Consider the following 23333-nt stretch of genomic DNA (forward strand, 5'->3'; position numbering starts at 1 on the left):
GGAATGGATAAAGTAGATGTGATATCTATCTATCTATCTCACAGTCATAAAAAAAGAATGAAATAATGCCATTTGCAGCAACATGGATGGACTTAGAGATTATCATACTAAGTGAAGTAAGTCAGAAAGAGAAAGAGAAACAGCATATGATATCACTTATATGTGGAACCTAAAATGTAACACAAATTAACCTATGTACGAAACAGAAACAGACTCACAGACAGAGAACAGACTTGTGGTTGCCAAGGTCAGGGCGGAGAGGGATGGACTGGGAGTTTGGGGTTAGTGGATGAAAACTATTGTATAAAAAATAGATAAACAACAAGGTCCTACTATATAGCACATAGAACTATATTGACTATCCTGTGATAAACCATAATGGAAAAGAGTATAAAAAAGAATGTGTGTGTGTGTGTGTGTGTGTGTGTGTGTATCACTTTGCTGCACAGCAGAAATTAACACAACACTGTAAATCAACTATGCTTCAATTGAAATAAAAAGGGCTGGGCTTCCCTGGTGGCGCAGTGGTTAACAATCCTCCTGCCAATGCAGGGGACAAGGGTTCAAGCCCTGGTCCGGGAAGTTCCCACATGCTGCGGAGCAACAAAGCCCGTGGGCCACAACTACTAAGCCTGCGCTCTAGAGCCCGTGAGCCACAACTACAGAAGCCCGCGAGCCTAGAGCCCACACTCCACAACAAGAAAAGCCAACACAATGAGAAGCCCACGCACCGCAACGCAGAGAAGCCCCCGCTTGCCCCAACTAGAGAAAGCACGCATGAAGCAAGGAAGACCCAACGCAGCCAAAAATAAATAAATAAAATTAATTAATTAATTTAAAGAAAAGAAAAAGGGCCATAATTATATAGCCTCTGCACCATGGTATTATCAGCATTTGAACTTGGGTTGATTTTCTGCCAAAGTCCAATTTTCCTCTATACCTTCTCACTATTGTTCAAAGATGAGCAAGGGATAATATGTACTTTCTATGATTTCACAATCTCTGAGACAGATAAATACATAAATAAATGAGTACAAGACAGGCTGTGATAAGTACTCAATCAAAGGAATTCTAAAAGTACTCTGTGTGGCCAGAGATCAAATTATACAGGAAATATTGGAATCTTGGGATAAGTGGTATTTAAGGTGGGTTTTGTTTGGCAGGTGTGGGTAGAATCAATGCTCTAAGACTGTGCCGTCCAATATGGTAGCTATCAGCCACATGCAGCTATTGAGCACTTGAAACATGACGAGTCCGAATTGGGAAGTGCTGTAAAAACACACTGGATTTCAAAGGCTTAGTATTTTAAAAAAAGAATGTGAACTATCTCATTAATAATGTTTATATTGAGTACATGTTGATAATATTTTGGACATACTGAGTTAAAAATATATTATTACAATTTCACCTATTTATCTTTTTACTTTTTTTCCTATCTTTTTACCTTTAAAAATACAATTAACAGAACATTAAAATTATCTAGGTGGCTCATATTTTTATTGGACAGTGCAGCTCTAAGAAATAAAGATGGCAGAGAATATGCCGGGATCATCGATTGCTATCACTGAAAAATCCAAGAGGTGTAACAAGAAACAAACTTGAGAAAGGAGGTGAAGGTCTAACTATTTAGGGCTCAGGTGCCCTGCAATGCCAAGCAGTTTGAACTTTGGTCTGGATGTAACAGAGAGTCAAAGGTTTTGAAAGGGGAGTGAAATCATCGGGTCTGTGCCTTAGAAGGCGGATGTCGGCAACCCTTAGTCAATAGCATTGACAGAGGTGACCAGACCAAAACCCACCCCACAACTCTCCAAACTCATAAAAATGCTGGATCTAGTGTAATGCCACAAGAATACACAGCCAAACTTGGAAAAGCAGGAAAAGGAATTCCCAGCTGCCATAAACAGAAGCAATTAAATACCAGAGCAATGGGTCAAGAAGCTCAGGTGTGTTGGAACAGGACACAGGCCATTAGATCTGGGGGCTGAGGCTTTCACATCTGTGTGGGGAGAGGAGCCCAGGTCACTGCCCTGCACAAAAAGGGATGAGAAATTGAAACACACGCGTAAAACTGGCACTAGAAAAGAATCCTGCCAGTGGAGGCAAGGACAGAAGCTTGGACAAGGGATGTCAGTAAAAAGAAAAGGAGCCAGCGTAGGATCCTGTAAAGACAAAGTGCAGGAAAACTGGGAGATGGTGCTGCCTGGTGAGCTAAGCAAAGGCAGTGTCGAGAAGTGGGGGGGGGGGGGGGCGGGGGGGGGCGGGGGGGAGGCGCACGGGTGCCAACTGCTGAGCCGTAGTGGAAACAGACAAAGATGAGACAGTGCTTCTGATCTGGTGATTACAGGTTACCCCAGGCCTCAAAGACAGCAGTATCAGCACGGTGGCTGGAACAGAAATAAGCAAGGGTAGCAAACATGACCTTCTCTGAACGTTTTAGAAGTGACTTGGAGAGACAGGCTGCTGGTCGCTTAAAGAGAGAAACAGATCAAAGGAATTTCTTTTTAGAAGCAAGAGTCATACGGAGGAAGTCAGTCAAACAGAAGAGTGGTTCTAAAGATCAAGGCAAGAAGAAGAATCAACGAAGGAGCAGGTTTAGAGGAGGATAATGACCAAAGATGGAGCCTTCGAAAAGGTAAAAGGTTGCTGATGTCCACCAGAGGTTCAAAATGATACTCGTTTAAGCCACGGAGCTATTCTGGAACGGGGAGCACAGCGGCTGAGGGCCTACAACAAGGTTTGATGCTTGGACTGAGACAAGGAAGGCCCCAGGAACAGTGACGAGTGGCAGGGAGGGCCCGGCTGCCATGGACTCCCATAAACACCATCTCAGGTGTGGCCTAAACACTGAGGTTACCCAGGGTTGCCCGAGCTAGGTGCAAAACAGTGGTCACAGAACGTTGAAGAGGTGACGCCTTGCTAAGAAGCCAGACTGGGTATGGGAAAAAGTGAAACCAAAACTAGAGAGAAAGACTGGGAGACTAGGCAGACACGGGTATAGAGATGAGGCCACACAATACGACACAGGGTAAAGGCCAGTCTGTGCTGCTTCTACGTTATAAGCAGTTAATAGTCAAAGGAGGAAAAATACTTATTTTGCCATTTATATTTATCCTCAACAGTGTAGTCATTTGAGTAAATGGTAAGCATTACGTCAGTTCATAAGTGGAAAAAGACATAGAAATATTAAAATATAGAACTGTTTTCCTTCAACTCTTTTGCTTTTCAGTTCCATCATTCATTCATGTGATCATTCTGGTGTTCCCGTAACGTGCCAGTTTCTGCAGGATGAGAATGTGAAGAAGTAGAACGCGCATTTTATTTAACCTGAAACTAAACCTTTATCCTGAGAATTTGAATTCAGTGAGTCTGAGGCCTGTGTTTATACACAAACCAAGAAAACAGTCATTGGTCCTTTCCTTCAGGAGCTGGAGGAGGGTCACAGATGGACTGAGGAAAGTCAGGGGGCCTTGCCTTTGATGCTAGGGTGTCACATTATAGGAGAGTCTGTCTTCACTTGAGCATATTTACACTGTGGGAATGTTGGTATTCTAGCAACTGAGGAGCAATTCAAAGAGGCCGCTGAGATCAAAGGACTTGGGGGAAGCCCTGAACAGTGGGAACTGGAAAGCCTATGACAACTCAGAAGGTTAAGCAGAAAAATCAGGTCATTTGGAAAACTACAGTTGGTCTTCAGTGGTAGTTAGTGATTTTTTGGCCAGCGAGCGATAAGGAATTGAAAAAGGAACAGTCACAGTGGCAACAAATGTTTCACAAGAAAAAAATATCAGCAGAAGAAACACAGACCTAACTTGGAGGGAGGAGAGATTATAAAATGTGTCTGTAAAAGTACTTAGACTGGGAAATAATATCCAAAAAAATTCAGACAAGTCTTACATCTTCCTTCTATCTTGGATAGTCTTACCTCTCGGACATTTCTCTCTTTCCACCCTCTCTTTCTTTCATAAAATGAAAACAAATATATACTTCTTAGTTCTCCAGACTATGCAATGAGACACTAGTTCCAAGTACATTCCAAAAGATATCTTACAAGAGGCAGCTTTGCTTCAATATGCAATAAACTGATCTGTGACCTGTGGCCCACGGTTTTTAAAAATATTTATGTTAGAATCACAATCTGTAATTAAAAATAGAAATTAACTACAATTAGCTACAAATAAAAAATCTAATTGGTTTGAATTAGCCAAGGTAATGGAGTCTATCAGAGAAATTAAATATTTTAAAGCAGTAAATTAGCCTAAAAGGCATCCAGTGCCTTGCAAATCTCGCAAAAACCTGCTGCCTGCGTGTCTCCTGGGGACTCTGTACATTTTAAAAACGAGGTCAGGCCAGGTCCAATTAGAAGGGTAAATACAGGATGCTTCTGAATGTTTTGGGGTCATAATTTAATGAGCTATAGCAATAATTTGCTAAATGTTCCATTGGTGGCTTCATGGAGATAATATTGTAGGTAGACTAGCACAGGTCTATAAGTGATTAGGAACTGCAGGTATAAGCCATGAATAACAAGCCCACAACACAGTTAGTGCTAAATGAATACTTAGTAACATTTAGTAACGCTATTTCAGCTAAAATTAGATTATAGGTTACTTTAATACCCTGCTTGAAAATTACTTTTCTCAAACCTTGAAAACTTCCAGAGAACAATCTAGGTTGAATCTTTCTGTATAAAGCATGTTGGGGATGCAGGAGAGGGGAGCATTTATAGTGAAGATCTAGGTTTCAGCCTCCACTGGGATATAATCAACCTGTGCTCAAGGAGTTGAATGCCAGTAAGCTGGCTCCACTTCCCAGGGCATCTGCAGGCTCTGTGAGGGAGTGAAGTGGGAAGGAGGGAAGGCAAGGGATGAGCAGTAGAATGAGAAAGATCTTTCATCAAAACCTCTAAGAGACCTGGATGCTTGACATCAGGTGGAGAACCACCATAGCTCAAGACAGTCAGTGGCCCAAAACAACTGGACTTCTTGTACCCTTTAGGTACCGCCATTTGTTTGTTTATTTTAACCTGTGTCTGCTTCTCTGTGGTCACTAGACCAGAGGTTGGGGGAAATTTGGGGGTTGGCATCCTATAGCTCTACCTCGGGGAAGAAGGGAATGCAGCACACAGTCAGCTTAGCAAAAGAGTGGACCTGCAAGAAACACAGGGGAGCAAGTTGGCACTGAATGTAAACAAGGGTTTGGTGTAAAAACTAGTCTCAGCAACAGAGTGATATACTTGACCTTATGGGTATTTAAGGTGTGAAGAAAAAGGCAAAGCAAGGTTGAGAGAAATCACGATTTTCTGTGCCTTACTTCTGAACGAAAGAACCTGTTTGGTAATTTCAGGTGAAATGAAGAGGTTCTTTTCCAGGTTGCCACAAATTTGGAAAGGTGGTTAAATGTACACAGGAGAACTACTGATAAGAATAATGGAAGAAAAAACATTTACACAACCTGGAATCCATATATTGTATCTACTGTTTTTTCTCTTAATTTGAATAGATGGAAGCATAAGGATTAATGTACATATGTATTCTCCTCTCACTTTATAATGGGTGGTAACATAAGGATTCTCATCAGCTGACACTCTCAGAAATATTCACGAATCTTTGAGAATCTCATTACGTGCAATTAACAGCAGCCGTCACATCAGACAAGCTCTGGTATATAATCTCAGTAGCTTTTTGATTTACACTCAATCTCACACAGGCAGGCAGCCCTCCTCCATGTTGAAGCTATGCTATCTGCAACAATGGTCCATCCAACCTTGAGGCAGCAAAGGAAGAGAAGAAGTGCACGTAGGCTCTTACCTGCATTGCCCCAGAAGAGACGCTCTGCTCAAAGCACATGGCTCTGATATAACAGCAAGGGAGGAGGGAAAGCACAGAGGGGCACGAAAAATATTTGGTGAACACTAATTGATGTCTGCCACACACTCCTAACTTACTGAAGAAGTATGAATCCGCCAGACACATGCCCCACTGGGGGTAAAGTAAATAAGGTTACTAAGGAAACTTTAACTTCTCTAGAGGATAGTTTGAAATCACCAACCTTATCTAGACACAAAACATAATGTTTGTGACAAGTTGCAAGAAGGTGATGATTTCACACTTCATGCTGTTGCTCTACATTTAGGGTCGGGGCTTTGGCCCAGGCAAGGTACAGAAAGTAGCTGTTGGGGTCCCCTTTGATTTCAAATCTGGCTAGAATCCAAGTTTCTCAACTTCAAGTCCAATGTCATAAAAACTAGACATTGCTTCCTTCTAGAATGTGGGGCTCCTACTGAAATATCAAAGTCGCCTAAACTTTCCACATGAAAAAAAATTAATTTCAGGTCTTACTTTAGAGTACTGTTAGGCAACCTTGTTAATTAGAATCACCTGGAATGGTTGTTTTTGTTTTTTTTTTAAACTAGCGATGTCTGTGCCCCAACTCAGGCCACTTGAGTTACAATGTCTAGGGACAAGCCCAGGTAATGATTTTTTTTAAGTTATCTGGGTAATTCTAAGGGGCAATTAAGTCTGAGAATCTCTATTTTAGAAGACAGCCACCCCATTCCCTAGAAATTACCAGTTGTTACTGGTTTTAAGGCCAGAAAGCTTTAAGAAGTAAAATTAATGCTTGGGACCCACCCCAGATAGTCTGATTTAACTGGTCAGAGTGGTGCGGAATGGACACTGGGATATTCCTCAGGTGATTTCACTGTAACGCCAAGCATAAGTACTATTTATGGTGTCACAGTCATCCCTAAACCGCCTTGTCAGGCCAGAGATGGAGTGACTAAAATTGGGGAGAGGGAAGCAGCACCATGTGGTGCTATCCGTGGTGCTGAAATGGAACTGCAAGGAATTTTTAATTGGTAGCAGCAATGAACATTTATTTTCAATTTGATAAAACAAAACCTTCTACTATTTCATATTTTTAATTGAGAGATATAAAAATTCTCCTAAGCACAGAACTACTGGTATGTGTATTTTTGGTTCTATGTTATGGTTTGTTAAGGGAGAGAGATTTTGAAAGAAAGAGGATTTGCTTTGCTATTTGTCCAGAGATCAGATAGGGCAAAGATCAAAATAATTATGACTGGTGCTCTTGGAAAATCTATGCATTTTTATTTTTTAGCTATGATAGTATCCTGAATATTTTTTAAAGTTTTAAATTATTAGAATTTTTAAAAATATAAGATACTTTACTTCCCATCTAAAATTTGAAAGCATAAATGTTTGTTTTTATTTTTCTGCTTAAGAAGATGGAAGTGAAATAGTTTGAGAAACAACCTATTTTCACAGAGTAACATTCATCTTATACTATTTAATGATACTACCACTGAAGATTTCCAGTTGATGCATTTGTGAGCTTCATAAAAAAGGAATTAATAAGGTGCTATAACCCCAATAACTAGATAGGGCCTAGAGGTTAATGTTTCCCACCTTCCCCTCCACATTCCTTATATAATGACCACAACTGAATTGTCCAGTCAGTCATTTCTTATATTCTCCATGGTCTAAAAACCTACGCTCATTCCCTCAAACGTCTATGCTGTATGTTCCATGACTCCATCCAATAACAACTCAGTAACAAAAGGGATGATGAACACTTTAAACCTTCTCCAGTTTATGACTGTTCTCTGAAACACAGAAAACATTTTCCACAGTGAATTACATTATGAAGATATGAGCCTGATATGCTAACCTGAAAATGCCAAACATCTGAACCCCACCTTATCAGCAAACAGCTCGGAAACTTATGCCTCTTCTTTGCTAAATTCTAACCTTTCCCAAAAGGCAGCAGTATGTGCATGCACAAAATCTAATCAATCACACAGGACTTTCCTTTGGAGCAGTTACCTTCCTACTCCTCTACAAGCACTTGGAAACTAAGGGCCTTAGGCTAGACACCCAAAGCAGCACTCGCTAATATGATCCATGGGCTGTTTGAAGAGTTAATGAGGGGAAAAATATCCCTCATCTTAAGTTAAAATCACTCAAGAACTCATTTTACTTATTACCAGGCTGTATAAGCTTGAACACCTGAATTTACTACTTTGGGAAAAAGAAGAGTATCTGCCCCATCCTTTCTTAAACACTCTATACTTCAAAGAAAGAATTTCAGATAAATTCCATTTTCCCCTAAATGAAAGTTCAGAGCTTTGCCAATTTGGTTAGTATAGCAATAAAACAGAGTACAGTTCTCACACCTTGAACACAGCTTATCCTTCATCTGTTCAGACATTTAATGAGTGGGTCTGATAGTCACAAGCCTTTAGTGGATTCAAGTCAAGGTGTTTTTACCAACGCTCAAGTCCAACCATATTCCAATGGGGCCCTCCCCCCGCCAAGGCTGTCATCAGAGAAGACTTCTCTTTGCCAAAAGGGCTCTCAGGAGAGAGTTAGTTTACGGTCAACACAATTAGAATCATTTTAGCATAGCCTCTTTTAAACTACTCGTATTCCCTATCTATAAACTAAACACTCTGGGAACCTGCCTATTTATTGACCACTTTCAAAGAGGGCTCTGTAGAATCCAGAAACAGGAAGACAGAAAAAGATTTTGAAGGAAGGTCTTTGGAATTTCTGGTCACACTACCGGAGCTCCAGGGGGCTGCTTTGATGGTGAACTCATAACCTCCTCAGGCTACGACAGATCCCAGTACCCCAGTGTCTGGCTCAGCTGCTGACACAGCTCTGCAGTAAATTTGTTTTTCCCATCAAATGATCCAAAACTCTTGTTCTCCAAGGAGTCATGTTTTTTTATGGAAGTAAACAAAGAAATCATAAATACTCCTCTCTCACCATTAAGAGTTCATATCACTTTACTGTGAAGACACTCATCATCAGAGCCCACAAACAGCAGACCAAGGGTGATGGAGCGAAACAATGAATGATCATGGCAATAAGATGAAGTCTTGCCTCGCTTTTATGTGAGGACCTCTGGGACTGTCCTATCCGTGCCTCAGTGGTTTCAGTCTCTCACATAATTCCAGAAAACTGTATTATGTCTAGGGCCAATGACAGTTTTATATCACTTGAAAACCTTGTTTAGAACTTGTTCTACATTGTGTTTCCAATATGACTCAGCTGTTGGAATAAAAATAATGGTGAAAAATCTTAATATATAATATGAAAGGAACAAGTTTGGTCACAAGTGCTACAATCTTAAATTATAGATTAGCACAGGCTACCTTAAAAGACAAAATTTTAAAAATTGAATGATAATGAAAAAATTAGTTTTGTGCGAGTATATCCAGATCCTCAGTTTGAACAGTAATGACTGTTTTTCCAACACTTATCTCACTTAAAATCTTACCCTCATTTAATGTTTCCCATATTGTAGTTTAGCTGAAATCCTCAAGTGCCTCATTTCTGCACAGATTTTGTCCTTATAAAGAAATAGGTTTCAAACACAAAGAGGATTCATTACCAGAAAAGGGAATGGACCAGTTGGGTAAGAGGGGCAGAGACTAGGCATCCATCTAAAATACTCCAGTAAAACTAGAGATCCATCGTTTTCAGAAATAATAAATCCTTCCAAATTGACTGCCATCTCAAAAAAAGCCTCATGGACCTAGAGAACGCCGTGGCCCTTATCCCAGACTATATAAGGTGACACTGGTCATGATGTCTGGGGCAATTGCCAGGTCACTGCTCCTGTCCTATTCCTTGGGAGTCCAACCCTGGGAGGCTGGGAGTGTGATGCGGAGATGGGATAGGCTGTCTCTAACCAGGATCGCTAAGATCCGGTCATTAGTCCCACCCTCTGCCACTCCTGTAAAATTGGGATACCAGATTATGTGGCTAGCCCTCAGGCACCCTGAACAAGTGAGAGGTCTTCACTCTAAGGCTGGCTACAGCCAGCTGAGTGCAAAGGAGCAGGGCAGGTGGGGCTCACCACCGTCTTCAGGTGAGAATGCTTTGTGCCAACGTGAACCACTTGCTCTCTCTCACATCCTGCAACCACTCCCCCAAACCCCAATGCTACTGGGCCCAGAAGCTCTAGGAAGCGGGGTGTCCCAAGCCCTCCCCCTCCCCCAACAACAGAGAAGAACAAAGACTTGGAACCAGAGACCAGCTGCTTGTTTCATGTCTGCTCTGTGACCTCGAGCACATTCTTTCAATTTCCCAAGAATCAAGTTTCTTCAGTTTTGTAAAGTGATGTTCGCTTTGCAAATTCAAAGGAACTCTTGATGCCTGCAGTCCCTGGTCCTGGGCTTGTCAAAGACCTATTATTCCTCCTTTTAGCCATTTATGGTTGTTTTCTACAGCAGGCTATGCTGAGTGGACCCCAAATTCTCCTCCAAATACTGATATTTTAATGACAGTCTCACAGAGAGATGCAAAAACGGAATTTAATAAGTTTCCCTTGGGCCTGCTGACTGATTTCTTTAGGTCAATAGCTTGTTCAATTGCAAAGTGCTTGGACAGAAGTTATTGCTATGAGTGGCCCATTGGCACTTCCTAGCTCGGACCATTCCTTGCTCCTGGCGATATATTTCTGTCCTTCTCCACGCACCTTGGGGACATAATGGAACCTAGTTATTTATCCATTCAAAATCTATTATGCACCTATTATCAATCAGGCATTTTGGGATTTGGAATTTTTGTCTTCCTCTGGCAGATCAGAAATATTATAGGTCCACATATGGATTCTTTCAATTCTCATGTAATATATATCATATAACTAGAGTGACCATACGTACTGCTTTGCCCCGGGCAGTCCTAGTTTGTGCCTGTGGTACCAGCATAGCTATTAACAGTGCCCGCATTCACTCTCAGACTGTCCCAGTTTGAGTGATAACTTACATCACCACCAGATAAGCAGATCCACCTGCAGTTCTTGTAGGCTTCGTGTGGGGTGGGAGTGGGGGAGGAGAAGGACCCACATCACAGAGACCACAAGAAGCCTTAGTTATCTGCTAGACCGGCACAAGCTGTGGGAGGAAACTATGAAGGCTGCTGTCACGTTTTAAGAAACATGTTTGGAATCATTTCTTTTCAGACGCAGCCACATAGAGAAGTTGAGAGCATGGACTCCACGGCCAGATAAGCTGGCACTGCCACTTCCAGGCTATGTACACATGGGCAAGTTATATAACCTCTCTGTGCCTCAGTTTCCTCATGTGTAAAGTGAAGTTAATACGAATACCTACTTCGTGAGGTCGTTGTGAATAACACGAGTCAATGGGCCTGTGCATACTAACTGCTGTGGGACTCGAGGGACATTGTTCCAGCTAATGATTAAGAACTCTCCAGACAATAGGGGCTTCTTAGACAATGGGTGAATTTCCAGGATGTCCGGCCCCCTTCCGAGAAGGAGGGAGATAACAAAATGTAAAAAAGGTGTCTGTCAAAGACCAATCAGGCAGCTGGGGACAAGTTCCCTCTCTGGTCCGAGCCTGAGCCGGGACCAATCAGCAGGAGAACACAACCAAATCTATAATTTACATACGGGGAAGTGGGAACCTATAAAACTGACATATTCGCGCCCAAAAGGGTTCCTTCTTCGACCTCCTGCGTGAGGACCAAGGAACCCCGGTGCACCGGCCTTCAATAAACCTCTTGCGTTTTGCATCGACTTCCGACTCTTGTTGTTTCCTGGGCGAGTCGAAATTCCTAGGAGACTGCGCAGGTCTAACACTGCTGTAAGTGTTTTCTGCCACAGAGGATTGCCCTGGACCCAATCTTAGTCACAGACAACTACACATTGGCCAAACATAAGGAAGGTCCACATTCAGAGTAGATTTGGCGCAAAAGACTTTGGTTTGGGCATTGACAAAATCGACCCAATAAGATTCTCTCTTCTAGGAAATAAATGCTTGATGGACAAGGCAGGTCACTGAAGTTGAATCTCAAGTGACAGGAAGTTATGTTCCCACAGTTTGGCCCAGTCACAGAATCCTTAGGCCCCAAGGTTCCTGAATCCCTAGAAGAAACAGCGCTGACCCCATACTCCTGTGTATGCTTGTTATAATCTCCCATCACCCAGTTTCATCTGTTAATGGATCTCTTCTGCCACCTTAAATTCACGGGGGACAGGCCAAGCTTAATTCAAAGAAGAAGAGGTGCAGGAAAAATCTGGGACCCCAGATGGAACCTTCCATTTGTGAAATCGTCAATCCTACATCCTACTCTCCGATCACAGCTTCAGATCAACTCACCTCCTTGAAGCTCATCTATACCTTGTTGTCCTTGAAGCCCTCACTGTGCCTCAAAGTATTTTTCCTCCTGGCTTCATTTTCTTTTCTACACAGCCTGGATCACGTGTCCTATCATTTTAATTCCCTTTCACCAGCACTTTACTTTCACCTTCCAGTGTTTCTCCACCCAGGGTACCCAAAGCTACCAACCCTAAATTAATCCTACTCTGTACATGAAAGCCCAAAAGCAGCTACAGTATATGTGAGACGTGTGCTGCTATTCAGTTATAGTTTACAGTCTCAGCAGGCCCTCCGTGCTGCACTTTCCCTCCACTGTGGTCAGTCACTCACCCACTATATTCCCACCTTCAGCGCTACCCTCTACAACTTGACCAATCATTCCCACTCCTCCTCGGCTCACGGGTTTGACATGTGTTTTGGTCACAATGCATACAGAAGGATGCGTGGAGACTTCCCCGCAGACCCACCGGTGCAAGGCTTAGGTGTCCTGGGGTAAGCAAGAGCTTTACCACGTCTCCAACTGCCCTAATTCCCAAACAAAGCAAGAGACAGCAAAGCCTTTGTTTTTTGAATTTGCTCAGGAAAAGGAGGCAAAAGGCCTTAAACGCGGAGTTCAAGTTTGGAGGCACAGGAAGAAAGAAAAGAGCCAAGGGAGATAGAAAGCATTAAGCGTACTCCTGAGGTCATTAGCCCTCCAGCTAACAAGGCAGATAAATTGCAGGCAGCTGGGAAATGTGGACGCTTTGGCAACAACAACAAACAACAACACCATTGCACAGATCTGGACTCCTCTGACTCCAGATTCCAAAACAAATGCTTTCTCTGTAAGTTCATGAAATTCCAGTAAACTTTTGTTTGAGATTTTAATTGTTTTTGCTTTATCTTCAAGTTGGTTGAGGAGTTGAAGATTTTTAAAAATCTTTTCATCATAGTTCTATGTGCCTCCACTTCTTAAAATTTTTTTTTTACATTTTTTAATTGAAGAACAGTTGATTTACAATGTTGGGTTAGTTTCAGGTGTATTGCAAAGTGATTCCGTTATACATATATATATATATCCATTCCTTTTCAGATTCTTTTCCCATATAGGTTATTATAAAATACTGAGTAGAGTTCCCTGTGCTATACAGTAGATCCTTGTTGTTCACCTATTTTATATATAGGAGTGTGTATATGTTACTCCCAAATTCCTAATTTATCCCTCCCCTCCCACCTTTCCCCTTTGGTAACAATAAGTTTGTTTTCTATGTCTGTGATTCTATTTTTGTTTTGTAAATAAGTTCATTTGTATCATTTTTTTAGATTCCACATGTAAGTGATATCACATGGTATTTGTCTTTCACTGTCTGACTTACTTCACTTAGTATAATAATCTCTAGGTCTACCCATGTTGCTGCAAACAGCATTATTTCCTACCTTTTATGGCTGAGTAGTATTCCATTGTATATATGTACCACATCTTCTTTATCCATTCATCTGTTGATAGACATTTAGGTTGCTTTCATGTCTTGGCTATTGTAAACAGTACTGCAATGAACATTCGGTTGCATGTATCCTTTTTTTTTTAACTTTATTTTATATTGGAGTATAGCCGATTAACAATGTTGTGATAGTTTCAGGTGCACAGCAAAGCAACTCAGCCATGCATATACATGTATTCATTCTCCCCCAATTATGATTTTCTCTGGATATATGCCCAGGAGTTGGATTGAAGGATCATATGGTAGTTCTATTTTTAGTTTTTTAAGGAACCTCCATACTGTTCTCCATAGAGGCTGTATCAATTTACATTCCCACCAACAGTTCAAGAGGGTTCCCTTTTCTCCACACCCTCTCCAGCATTTATTATTTGCAGACGTTTTGATGATGGCCATTCTGACTGGTGTGAGGTGATATCTCACTGTAGTTTTAATTTGCATTTCTAGCGTTGTTGAACATCTTTTCATATGCCTTTTGGCCATCTGTATGTATTCTTTGGAGAAATGTCTATTTAAGTTTTCTGCCCATTTTTTGATGGAGTTGTTTGGGGTTTTTTTGATATTGAGCTGTATGAGCTGTTTGTATATTTTTGAGATTAATCCTTCTCGGTAGCACCAGTTGCAAATATTTTCTCCCATTCTGCAAGGTTGTCTTTTTCTTTTGTTTATGGTTTCCTTTGCTGTGCAAAGGCTTTTAAGTTTAATTAGGTCCCATTTGTTTATTTGTTTTTATTTCCATTATACTTGGAGATGGATCCAAAAAGATATTGCTGCGAATTATGTCACAGAGCGTTCTGCCAATGCTTTCCTTCAGTAGTTTTATAGTATCCAGTCTAACATTTACAATTTTGAGTTTATTTTTGTATATGATATTAGAGAATGTTCTAATTTCATTCTTTTCTATGGAGCTGTCCAGTTTTCCCAGCACCACTTATTGAAGAGATTGTCTTTTCTCCATTGTATATTCTTGTCTCCTTTGTTATAGATTAATTGATTATAGGTGTGTGGGTTTATTTCTGGGCTTTCTATCCTGCTCCATTGATCTATATTTCTGTTTCTGTGTCACTATCATACTGTTTTGATGACTGCAGCTTTGTAGTATAGTCTGAAGTCAGGGAGTATGATTCCTCCAGCTCCATTCTTCTTTCTCAAAATTGTTTTGGCTATTCAGGGACTTTTTGTGTTTCCATACAAGTTTTAAAATTATTTGTTCTAGTTCTGTGAAAAATGCCATTGGTAATTTGATAGGGATTGCACTGAATCTGTAGACTGTCTTGAGAAGTATGGTCAACTGACACACTTCTGAGTATAGGTCTGGGAAGAGGCTGAACATCCTCACTACTGTGTCTAGTGTCTAAAAAGGTTATGATGAGATCCTATTATCTCCTCTACATGCCTCCTGCCCCCTAACATCCTCCCCCACACACACACAGATCCTTGGTTGTCCCATTAATTAATGTTTTTAAAACTTTTCTGTGCATACAAATCTCCTGGGATTCTTGTTAAAATGCAGATTCTGACTCATTACGTCTGTGTGAGAGGGCAGTCTGAGAGTCGGTATTTCTAACTTGCTCCCAGGTGATGCCAGCGCTGTTCTGGGGACCACTCCTTGAGTAGCAAGGCTCTACCCCTCTACCAGTAGACCCAAAGTGGGTCATCCAGGGGACAAACAAACAAGATGTTCCACTGATCCACAGGAAGTATTAGAATTCTATTTGTGTTAATTTTACCTAAAATTTTAAATCTAAACAAACACAGGTACCTTCATCTGTCAAATGGCCTCCCATCAGGATGAATGAAAGGAATCCTAAGAAAAGGGTAGAAATAAAATTCTGCAGTTCAGACGGGGTTGTCAGAGGTGAACCAACTTTTTCATTCCCATTCAGCTCACTGCCATATGCTGAAATGTGTATGTCACAGAATTTACAGAATGCATTAACTAGTTTCAATTAAACTAACCCTCACAAAATGTATGAGGCTTAAATAATGTCAAGAAACTGCTAATTAAAGATGCCATTAAGAACCTACATCTGCCAACCAAAAAGTTGGACCAGAAATCCAAAATTATAATGGTTATTTGGAATATGGACATATAGCCTTCTTTAATTATGATTTTTTTATATATATATATTTATTTATTTATTTATTTTTGGCTGTGTTGGGTCTTCGTTGCTGCACGCGGGCTTTCTCGAGTTGCGGCGAGTGGGGGCTACTCTTCGTTGCGTGCACAGGCTTCTCATTGCGGTGGCTTCATTTGTTGTGGAGCACAGGCTCGAGGTGCACGGGCTTCAGTAGTTGTGGCTCACAGGCTCTAGAGCACAGGCTCAGTAGTTGCGGCACATAGGCTTAGTTGGTCCACGGCGTGTGGGATCTTCCCGGGCCAGGGCTCGAATCCATGTCCCCTGCATTGGCAGGCAGATTCTTAACCACTGTGCCACCAGGGAAGTCCTTTAATTATGATCTTGAGAGTATATTGCATCTGGAAATAACAGGAGTATGTGCATATAATTTTTAGGTAATAATTCCTACTCTGATGGGTACGTATGCAAGTATTATTTTTCTGATTAGGTGTACAATCAAGATTTGGAGACTACTGCTCCATACGATCAGCTGGCCTCCCCTGCACTATGTAATAAATATGCTGGCATCCTTGGCTAACCCCCACCCCTCATCCTACCTTGTCTCTGGTGTTGTGATCCCCTCCACCCTTCACTCTAACCTATGTTTCAGATGAAGTAACAGTAGGAAAAGCCAGTGATCCCAAACTCAAATGCCCACAACAGTCAGGAAGGGGTCACAAAATCATAAAGAGAGAAGAGTATTTTTAAAAACACACACACACACACACACACGTGATAATAGGTGGAAACTGACTCTAGGTCTTAGCATTAAGAAGTAATAAGGATTAGTAGAGACTGTGGCAGTATGGAGAATGCATGCCTTCTATTCTTGCTATTCTTTGCCCATATGGACATGCAGACCCAGAGTTGCCAGATTTTATGATATTTCAAGGGAAAATTGCATCTCAAATTTTACTGGATATTACACAATGGTTAAACAGGTGCATGCACGTGCATACACACACACACACAAAGATACATACACACACTTAACTTGCCAAGACTTCAAGGCACATTTGGACCATGAGCCATTCATTTGTTCTACCCACTGTGTGTAGTATAAAACCTTTAACTGCAGTCATAATTCATTAATAAAATTAATCATAATTAATAAAATTAATCAAAGAGGCAGGAAAGGAAGAGCAAGTTTCATAAGTCATGAAGTCAGAGTCAACACAATGTTAAAATCTGTAAAGGGGAAGGAAAAGAGAAAGAAATGGCAAGAAAAGGAGATGAAGAGGCCACGCTAATGAGAACGAGAGAGCAAAGGCAATTTTCCTGCTTGCTTCCTCCTGGGAGTGTCAGTAATTAATCAATCTTGCTTTCCCAGAATTGTAGGCCCACTATGCATGGCCTTGGGAAAGTGATCGTGCTCACTAACAGCCACATCACCATTTCTTTCTCAATAAGACTACATTCCCAGCATTCCTTGCAGTAGGCGTATCCATGTAAATGAGTTTTAGCCCACGGAATGTGAGCAGTGCTGTGCAGAGCAGCTGGGAGTGGTCCAAACACACACACACACACACACACGCACAAACACACACAGGCTCCTCACTCTTTTCCCCTCTTCCCTAACTGCATGAGGAGGCAAAAGTCTGGAGGAAGGTGGAGACACATGATCCACGAAGCTGAACTCACTTCTTACCATCACAGACCTACTGGGATTGTGATGTGAGTGGGAAATGGACTTCCATTTTCTTCAGCTACTGAGATCTTGGTCTTGATCCTCCCCATTTCGAGTACATTCATCATGGCCTATATCCTCTTGCCCAGAATCTTATTCAGCTAAACATGCATTTTCTCTGACCATTACTCCAGTGGCATGATTCCAGTCCCCTGGCCTCTCATCTCTGAACATGCTCTACTTTGCCTGTGTGACCCTCAAGGTAGTGACACAAGATGGAGTTGCTCATCTGAAGTGGGGTATGACCAGTGCAGAACAAACAGGATCATCACCTCCTTTGTCCCAGACAGTTTGCCCAAAATGATGGAGCTTGTGATGTCTATCCACTGAACCCTCTATTTTTTTTTTTTTTTTTTTTTTTTACTGGTGCTTGTCTTCTGCTACATCTTCCCCATTTAATAATTCCAGATTTATCTCTTGGACTATCAGAGTTCTTTTTCTTCATTTTCTTTATTTATTTATTTATGGCTGTGTTGGGTCTTCGTTTCTGTGCAAGGGCTTTCTCTAGTTGCGGCAAGTGGGGGCCACTCTTCATCATGGTGCACGGGCCTCTCACTATCGCGGCCTCTCTTGTGGCGGAGCACAGGCTCCAGACGCGCAGGCTCAGCGGCCATGGCTCACGGGCCCAGTTGCTCTGCGGCATGTGGGATCTTCCCAGACCAGGGCTCAAACCCGTGTCCCCTGCATTGGCAGGCAGATTCTCATCCACTGTGCCACCAGGGAAGCCCCTATCAGAGTTTTAAAGTCTCTATCACATTAGGGTTGGTTTGTTTGTTTTATTGTTTTTCTTCAGTATTATCTACTTTGTATGTCTATGTGGATCCCTTTCGTTTTTGCCTTTCCAGCATCCATTCACCTTTCTTCTGGTGATAGCACTTCTATTTCATTTACATGCAGGCTTAGTGGTACTAGCAATCAAGGAAGTCTGCTTTCTTCTGACCAACCTAGGGACTGAACATTCCTCAGGCTATACCAGCCCCTGTGCCCCTCTTAAATCAAGGACCTAAGAATTGAAAGAAATTCAAATAGATACATCTTAGAAGAAATGACTCAGATAGACCATCCATTAATTCCTATGACCCAGAATCCCAGAGCATCTTTTCCACAACTTGGGGAAACCAAAACCCAATTAAAAAATGGGCCAAGAACTTGAATAGACATTTCTCCAAATAAGATATACAAATGGTCAACAAGCACATGAAAATTGGTGCTCAACATCATTAGTCATTAGGAAATGCAACTCAAAACCACAGTGAGATAGCATTCATTCTCACTAGGATAGCTATAGTTTATTTTAAAAGGAAAAGTGAAATTAATAAGTATTGAGAAGGATGTGGAGAAATTGGAACCCTTGTATATTTCTGATGGGAGTATAGAATGATTCAGTTGCTAAGGAAAATAGTTTGGCAGTTAAAAGTTAAACATATAGTTACCACACAATCCAGCAATTTCAATCCTAGGTTTATATCCAAAAGACTTGGAAACAGGTACTCAAGTAAAGACACGTGCATGCATATTCACAGCAGCACTAGTCACAACAGCCAAAACGTCAAGACAGCCCGAATGTCCATCAACAGACGAACGGATAAACAAACTGTGGTACATCCACACAATGGAATATTATTCAGCCACAAAAAGGAATGAAGGTGAGACGGGCTGCAACGTGGATGCACCTCAAAGACATTGTGGTAAGTGAAAGAAGATACAAAAGGTCACATATGATTCCATTTGTGTGAAATGCCCAGAACAGATTAATCCACAGAGCAGAACACAGATGGGTGGTTACCAGGGGAAGGGGGAACAGAGGTATGAGAAGCATCTCCTGAATAGGTACAAGGTTTCCTTTAGGGGTAATGAGAATGTTTTGGAACCAGACAAATTAGTGGTTGTACAACTTTGAAAATATACTACATGCCACTGAATTGTTCATTTTAAAATGGTTAATTTTGTGTTATGTAAACTTCACCTCAAAAAACACACATACACATACAAATTTATCCTCTCACAATGCTAGAGGTCAGAAGTCCTAAAGTCAAAAGGTTGACAAGTCTGCATTTCTTCTGGAGGCTCTACAGAAGAATTCGTACCTTGCTGTTTCCAGCTTCTAGAGATTACTGCATTCCTTTACTTGTGGCCTCCTTCTGGCAATGGCATCCCTCTGACCTCTGCTTCTGTCATCATGTCTCCTTCTCTGACTGACCCTGCTGCCTCCCTCTGTAAGGCCCCTGTGACGACATTGGACCCATCTGGATAATCTAGGCTACTCTCCCCATTTCAAGAGCCTTAATCCATCTTCAAGTCCCTTTTGCCATGTAAGGTAACATACTGACAGGTTAGGGGATATATGTATATGTATAGCTGATTCACTTTGCTGTACAGCAGAAACTAACACAACACTGTAAAGCAACTATACTCCAATAAAAATTAATTTTAAAAAACCCATACTGACGAGTTTCAGGAATAAGGATATGGACAACTTTGGGAGGCCATTATTCTCTCTATCACACTCCCTACCCCTTCAATGAATTCCTTTACTTGCTTAAGTTAGTGGGTGTCTGTTGCTTGTAACCACAGAACCTCAAACAATAAAATGCTTTCTATTTTTCATCATTGCATTTTGAATGAATGGGGAACATCAAGTAGCAAGCAGGGGTTGGTGATGTCTTGGCCATGACGGGAGAATGACTAAGGAAATATGTAAGAATTTTATGTTTGGTATAGTGCTTTCCCCAGGAACAAGGAAGCCAGAAAAACAGATACTTAATGAGTGTCTGAGGGCTGAATGAAAAAAGGGATAAGAATAAAATATGGAAAGTTTAACTAAAGCATTTAATCAGAGGCCATAGAAGCAAGATAAATCTGCACAGCGTCAGGAAAATGTATTAAATATAAAACCCCAAGTTACAGCACTGTTTAGCACATACAGCATGAAAGCCGGTAACCACCCTTCTTTATGGGGTGACAGCCTCCTACCGTCAAGCCTGAATCCGATTCAGAGATCACCTCAGCCCCAGGAAGTCCTCTGTTGTCCCCAGACAGAATTAACAGCTTTCTCCATTCCACCCATGTACTGACACTGTGTTGCTCTGAGCTGTTAGAGGCATGGTCAGTTCTTCAAATTGGCTCTCAGCCACTGCCTAAAAGTGCTCAGGAACACCGTGGGGGTTCGCATGTTAATCACATTAAGAAAAGCAAAATGAAAAAGAAAAAAAAAGAAAGAAAGAAAAGCAAAATGACAGAGAGCTTTTGGAGGCAGCCTTCAAAGGCATCTTCATTTTTTTCCATTTTCATACAGATTGCAACATATTTGAAAAAAATCAAGCTGAGAATCACAGAACCCTTGGATGCCCCAGGAAACTAGTTCAGTAACTTTTAGGGTGAGTTTACCAAAACCTGCCATTAGTTTTCACAGGTGCATTTCCCGCAAGCCCTGCTGGCCCGATGAGCTAATCATTAATTGTGGGAACAGTCTAACTTTCTGATAGGCCAGGCCACTTTATTTCCGAGTCTTTTCAGAGCAAAGCTATCTGACTGCCTCTGCCTTACACTGCTAGTATTGCCAATTCTTTCGACTTTGACCTAGAAATTTTATGTACACAAAGTCAAGCGAGCCGGGTTTTTATTAGGAAGTCAAGGTTCCTGGAAGAGCAAAGAACACTCCTTGTTCAACGTATCATCTTGGTGTTCAGGCATTCCTTGCCTAGCATTCTCAAGAGCCATAGCATGGGTCAGCTCTGCCTTTATAGATATGCGTTTGTCGAAAGGGGAAGATGGTGTTTGTTCGTCCAGGGTGGAGCAAGCACTGAGGGTGGCTGGATATTGCCTTTTTCCTCTCTGCTTGGGTTATAACCTTCAGTCGGTACACATTGTATGAACTAGCTTACCTAAAGAAACACTGATGGTTGGAGTTGCCAGCGAAGGCACAGTCTCTAGGATTTTAATTAAGTGTGACCATCAGAGTTACTGCCTTCAGTACTGAGAACTTAATGTCCTAAAATGATGTTTTGCAACTTATGTCTTTTATAGTCAGGGAAACGCTGAGTAAGAGTATAATCATGCCTTTCCCCTCCAAAATGATGAGAAAACCAATGCTTAAGAATAAGGAAACCAGTACAATGTCAAGTTTAAACTCAGCCAAACTCCCCATCATTTTCCTAACCCTTGGTAGTCAGTTACTAAGCAATTTCTCCCTGCAAAATAAAGTTTCTGAGCTCAGGCTTTGCACTGAAGGAAACTGGTGTGTGCACATTGTTGAGGGAATACCCATAAGACCCCAACAAAACCAAAGTGATCTAAAGACACAGATGGCAAGCACAATTTCACGTTTTCTATGAGCCCTGAAACTGTCCCTCTTCTTTGCTGGAGATATGGCATGGCGACCAGATGTCCCACATTTTTCATGACAGCCTGATTTCATACGTTCTGTCCAACTGTTCCATAGGTCTACTGACAGTTGTCAGCTCATGTTCAAAGAACTAAGAAATTCCAGAACTTAAGTGGATCTTAAACTTTATGTTATTCACTTTTCTGATTAGAAAACCACAAAGCCAGGTATATAAATAAGTAAGAACGACATGTTGTACACCTTAAGCATATTTGAATGTAGTGATGTTTGAAATCACTACTGCCACAGGTCAGGAGTGTGGACCACATGCCAGACCTGGCTTTGGGGTGAGAGATTCCACATTCCTCCCAAGGAACAGGAAACCTGGGTCACAACCTAGAAGGAATCAGTAGACTTAGTTATCTCATATACAGCAACGAATGACAATGTCAACATGCTTCAGGAGATGTGCCTCACCCTCTAGGAAGGTAGACATTGCAGTGAAATCCTGTACTTTCAGGATAATCAGCCACTGTTTCCAAGGAGAACTGACCTGATCATGCATGCTCTTCCCACAGCCAGAGCTCTCCCTCTCACAGCAAATTGCTTCCTAACAATTTCAGCCGTTCTAGGTGAACTGATTACTGGTTGCTCCATCCTTGCGTTCGGATCTTTGATTATTTGGTGAAGTGACAGGAAGATAAAGGTAGTAGATTAAAAGAAATAATAGACCTCTCTCTCTCTCTCTCTCTCTCTCTCTAAATCTGGGTACACCAGAGAGGCTAACTATGCAGGCTTTAGAATCAAATGTCTCTGGATTCAAATCCTGACCCCTCCCTTCCCGAGCTATGATCTTGGGGGAACTCTTGGAAGCCTCCATTTGCTCATGTGTTAAGCAAACATAACTAGCAACATCTCCCTCTCCCTTAGCGTGTTAGGGTGAGACGGCATAATCTCTAGGAAACACGTGGCCCAGGGGTATATAAATGAGTAGGCACAGAGCCTCGCCCTCTCTGGTTTAATGCATCTCTGTAGTGCATCAGATTAGTCCACTATCTGGTAATTCCTTTCCCTCACTCAAAAACTTTCAGTGACTCCGCATTCCGAGAGGATAAGGTTCAATCTTCCTGTCTGATATGCGAGGTCCTCTGACCTGCTTTCCAAGTAGATCTGCCACAAAGCCCTTCATGCACTCAGTGTTCCAGCTTCATGTGAACCACCCGAGTTTCTCGTTCCCGTCCAACACTTTGCTCTCTCTGCCTGGGGTGCTTCAGTCCATCCCCCAACATTTAAATACGTGTGTGTGTATGTGTGTGTGTTCATGTTTACTTGCGTGGAATCTTAGCTTGTTTTTATCAGTTGTAAAAAATTGGGAGATTTCACCCAAGAACGATTTCTACATTCTCATAAAACATAAGATCTGGCCACTCTGGGCCTACATTGTTGGGTGGAAACCATTGGGTTGGCCTGAGCAGTGGCCAAAACTTTAGGAGAGACAAACTTTCTCCGATTTACTCCTGTCACCACCACTCCCTATAGTGTTACACCAGCCTGATTTACTCATTAGGTTATC

At 41.7% G+C, this 23333-nt stretch overlaps 1 protein-coding gene across 4 annotated transcripts in view; it reads right to left on the reverse strand.

Annotated features, from left to right (window-relative positions):
- Positions 1–23333, reverse strand: part of GNA14 (G protein subunit alpha 14) — a 202532-nt gene that overhangs the window by 136257 nt on the left and 42942 nt on the right. The window contains exon 1 of one of the 4 annotated variants that reach the window (XM_079927172.1): positions 20410–22226. The exons of the other annotated variants lie outside the window; for them this stretch is intronic. The gene's annotated coding sequence lies outside the window, so the exon portion shown is untranslated. Of the gene's footprint in view, positions 1–20409; positions 22227–23333 lie in introns of those variants that run through there. 4 annotated transcript variants of the gene reach the window in all.

This window comes from Stenella coeruleoalba (genome assembly GCF_951394435.1).
Source record: "Stenella coeruleoalba genome assembly, chromosome: 7".
Lineage (NCBI taxonomy): Eukaryota > Metazoa > Chordata > Mammalia > Artiodactyla > Delphinidae > Stenella > Stenella coeruleoalba.